Consider the following 4,837-nt stretch of genomic DNA (forward strand, 5'->3'; position numbering starts at 1 on the left):
TTGTTGATTTTAGATAAGGATGTGAATTTAACCGATAAAACTTCCAATATAACATACAAAGAAGTGTTTCAGACTTTATGTTAAACTATTATGTTTATTTTACATTTTGTATTATCTCATGTTTTCTTACGATCAAAGTTACGCTATATTTTTGATACTATATATATATATATATATATATATATATATATATATATATATATATATATATATAAACCATGGTTTCCAGTTATTATAACTTAGGCCCTGTTTGTTATCGTCTGACTGGGACCGAGTCAGCGATTTGGGCTGACTCGGTCAGACAAGATGTGTTTGATAGAAGCTTTCTCAATCAGAACGTCTGGCCCATATCACTTTCTCGGTCAGACTTTGTAATATAGTTGCCTGGAAAAATTACACTCATACCCTCTATTTGATTTCTTCCCATCGTGACCCAAAAGAGATACCAACAAGGAAAATTGGCCGCCAACATCGACAGCTCTCCATCGCATCTCCATTGCCGACGTCCCTTCCTCAGTCCGACTATAGGCCAGAAAGTTCATCCCTCCGTTCGAGCTCCAGCGAGCAAGCATCGATTTCTGCATCAATAGTTCCGATTCTGATCAGGTAAGCATCGATTTATCTTTCCTCGTCTCATAAATACTTCCGATTTTTGCCATCATCGACTAGCATGCATCGATTTCTGCATCAATAGTTCCGATTTCCGCCATTATTTCTCTAAAAGTTTCGATTTTTGCTATTTCGATTGTTGTTGTTTCGATTTTTGCATCTATTTTGTTGTTCAAAGTTATTTTGCTGTTGAGAATAGATAAAAGTTTTGAATTTTTAAATGATTTGTTCCAAGTGATTTGTTGTTCACTTCACGGTATGATATTGAATGTGTCTTTGCTGATGTTATTCATACCCGAACACATACATATATCTGTTCAAGTGATTAACAGATATGCCTTTGTTGATGCCAATACCAGGGTATTATCTACTGTCTGCAAATCAATAATTTGAGGGTAAAAATGTCATTCTACTTACTGATGAACATATTGTATTTCATTGATTGCAGGGTTTGAAATCACAAAAGAGCAGTGATTTGAAGTATGATATATGTGGAGTATGATATATGTGGATGGGTTATTCTAATGTACATCCACCTCAGGTTCAATGATATAATAAGCTCATTTTAGGCCATGTATGGTGGTTTTAACTTATAAACAGATATGAGATTTGATTTTGAGATGAGTGACACAATATTCAATCAAGAAATCAATTTGGCAGAATTTATTGGTATTTTTAGTATGTTTTATTGACTCAAGATGATGGTATTGCTTTGTGAGATGTAAACTTGTGATGTTTGGTTATATTACTTGGTGTGGATTTATTATTATTATTATTATTATTATTATTATTATTATTATATTGCATAAAAATGAATAGCGCAGGGTAAAATGGTCATTTTGTATCAGTCAGCACGTTTAGTCAGATGTACAATCAAACAACATGATTTCTTACTCAGTCAGAATTTCTTACTCAGACATATATTTTTGAATCAGCACTTTCTCATTCAGTAACTATCAAACGGGACATTAGTTTGATATAATAGTTGCGAAACCACTTTTTTTTTTCTTTCAAGAATATTTATTATAACCTAGTTTGATCGCCAAGTGGCGAAATCAATGGCATAAAGACAACACTTTGTATAGAAGGACCTCAAATAATAACGTTTGCAACTTATGGCCCACTTCAACTTTTCATTTAAAAAATGGTCTAAATATATTAGAGGTCATGCGTTGCACGGGCCAAACGTTTTTTTTGTTGATATTTGGTGGGTCATGTACACGAAAAATCCAACAACGTTGTTCAAGGAAAATAACAACAATTTATTTCCCCTGAGAATAATTTTTGTTTATAATTAGATAGTTACACATCCTCCATATGTTCTCCATTGTTCGACATATAATTGAAAAAATTGTACATTACCTAATCTTAATTAAAAACTTGAGCAAAAAACTCAGTTACATCAAGATCTAACACTCTAAATAGAATCCATGCATACCAAGGTGTTTATGCAGCAATAGATGGTAATCTGCAGCCTCTGATTTTGCCTTTCCAATCCTCTTCTTCTTGTCAGCAATTCTTGCCCTCTTTCTTTGGAATGTCTATGATGTCACCAACCTCTGTATCTAAGGAACCTTGCTCACTTAGTTACCTGTTTGCATTAAATTCCCATTATATCCATCAATCAATGAATCAATCCAGTCATCCTTCTGCTAAAACATATGCAAGAAAAAAATCAGAGACTAACCAACTTCTCAACATCGGTCAGTCCGGGCAGGTCATTGTCACCCTTTTTCACAATCACTAAATTCAAAACAGAAAGATCTTGGCTCACAATACACCCACTGACCCAAGGATAAATTTCCTCCTGAGTTCACCATTATGCCTTCCATATCCTCTGAAGCAAATAGTGCCTACAGGGGGTAAAAGAGTCATTTACTGGAGGGCAAAGTGGTAATACCTTGTTTTGAGTCGTTGTGAAGAGTTGCATTTGCTTGCACAAAAGAAAGTTTTCGAAATTTCCTAAACCCAACTGTAGTAACTGCATCATCAATAATATATATATATAAAAGTGGAAGATTCTAAATCTTCCCTACAACTATAGTACACAGAAAGTACAGAAGCTATATTCCAAAGAAAAAGGATTTATACATCAAAGAACTTCATAGTCTCTTTTATCCCATGAGAACCCTCGACTAATGTGTTTAAGAGAGAATCACATGCAGGAAAACTGTTGGGGTCCCACCCGATTTCAACTACCATCTCTTGAAAAGTTTGTTTAACATTAAGTACATCATATTCATTCTCCCAAACCTTGCTCTCCACAAAGAATCCCTCATCCAAAAATGAATAAAACTAAGCATAAACTACAAATTCTGGAGGACCGAGACTTTTACCTGTTTTAACTTTCAATGATGAATGTAAAGATGCCAAAATTTAGAATGTCAGGGCAAGGAGCGACACAATTCTGTTGTTGCTTTAAGCAGCAATTACCTACTGCAAATGGAAGAAAAACAAAATCAAGTAAATGAATAAACATTACTCTCAACATTAAACCCTGCAAATAATCATATTTTAATCAATTTTCAAAAAAAATAATTGCCCATTTTTAAAAAACAAATTATAAAAAGCGACCAAATTTAAGTAATCGGCCTTACATACAGATGAAAAAAATTGTGGATTTTAAAGGTGAAAGAACAAATATTTGTAATCATCCTTCAACTGAACCTTATCGTGCTTCATGAAGCCCTAATCACCCACAAAAATAGTAGAGAAACAAAAGACCATGATAAAGTAGAGAAAGTAACCTTACCTCTCACCCACCTCTCATCGGTCGTTCCTAGGGTGTCGTTAATGGTGTTTCCGATTGAAGCAGATGGAGCTCTACGCGTGTCATAGACGGTGGTGAAGGCAAGCTTGAAATCGTTGTGATTCACCTTCACCCTCTCTTTCCCTAAACCCTTATTAACACTCCGGTTATAGCATAATATGACCAAAAATCGGAATTTCCAGCAATCATCTTCTAAAGACGATTATTGAAGTTAGCCTAAGCGTAGAGCGGGAATTTAATTGGGAAGAACATGGAACCTACGTGTGTGAGGATAGATGACCGGAAAAACCGTGTAGCGTAGGCGAAACCTGGCATCCCGCCCAGAGTTTTACCTTCTCCGGTCGGAAGAAACCTAAATCGAAATTTGAAAATTGGTGTACCTCAAAATATAAACGTAGATGGGTTCCATCCACGTAGTTCGATAGTAGCGATGGTGAACTCTGATTGTCTGTGTCCGAATCAAGGGTGGTGGGAGTGAGAGCCTTTTCAGGTCTAACTGAGAAGAAAAATCGAGAGGTAGGAGAAGATGATCCTCTAAGACCGGAAGGAGAGGGAGGAAGCTCTTCCCTCACTCTCTCTTTTCCCTCACCTAAAAGCCAAAAGCCAAAGAATGGGTGGAACCCTTCCTCAATTTTTTTTTTTTATACTAAATAAAATAATTTTTCTTTTTGATTTATAATTTTTAAATTAATATCAAACATAAAATTTAATTAAAAATAAAAAGCATTTCATTAAGTAAAATAAAAATTACATTAACCCTAATATTTAAATAAGTAGAAAAAAAACCGCAAAAAAAAAAAATCAAACAACCTATAACAAAGTAAAAATTATTAATTAATATCATAATTTTATTTAAACCTAGATACGTCACTTGGAATCATCGTCTTCGTCATCGCCTTGATCGTCTGCATCATTCTCCCCAGCGTCACTCTCGTCGTCGGAATCTTCACTCTCGACGAACATATCAGAATCCTCGTCTGATTCGTCAAACAAATCATCGTGAGATAACTCGTACGGGGGCTGAATATGAGCCCTATAAATGTGTTCCACCAAATCAGCACGAAGGGTCTGATGAATGTCGCGATTATGTACTTCTCTTCTATTCACCCTATACTCTTGTGTACCAACGGCTACTCCTTCGACATTTGGCAAAACTTCATTTTCGTTGTATCGGCATATCGCTCTTCCTTCGTCTTCAAGAATCATAATATGCAATATGATACATGCATACATTACGTGTTGTAACATTTTCACCTCATATGACTTTGCCCCGACCGTTAGTACTTGTCAACGTCTCTTAAGTACACCAAATGCTCGCTCCACATCCTTCCTAGCTGACTCTTGCGCCTCTTAAAACTTTTTCCTTTTCGGGTCGTTAGGACATGTAAACGATTACACAAAAACAGACAAGGGAGGATATATACCGTCAGTAAGATAGTATCCACGCTTATATGCTAC

General features: G+C 35.6%; 1 long non-coding RNA gene across 2 annotated transcripts; it reads right to left on the reverse strand.

Annotated features, from left to right (window-relative positions):
* Positions 1–1,847: 1,847 nt before the first annotated feature.
* Positions 1,848–3,987, reverse strand: LOC145134562 (uncharacterized). 2 transcript variants are annotated; one of them, XR_013719213.1, is made up of 4 exons: positions 3,362–3,987; positions 2,946–3,045; positions 2,297–2,462; positions 1,848–2,200 (listed from the first exon to the last, which is right to left on the reverse strand). It is a non-coding gene; the product is annotated as an uncharacterized LOC145134562 (long non-coding RNA). The 2 variants fall into 2 exon arrangements; XR_013719215.1 differs by having other exon boundaries at positions 2,297–2,590.
* Positions 3,988–4,837: the final 850 nt, after the last annotated feature.

This window comes from Lactuca virosa, chromosome 8, assembly GCF_052849685.1.
Source record: "Lactuca virosa cultivar CGN04683 chromosome 8, Lactuca_virosa_CGN04683_v6, whole genome shotgun sequence".
Classification (NCBI taxonomy): Eukaryota; Viridiplantae; Streptophyta; class Magnoliopsida; order Asterales; family Asteraceae; genus Lactuca; species Lactuca virosa.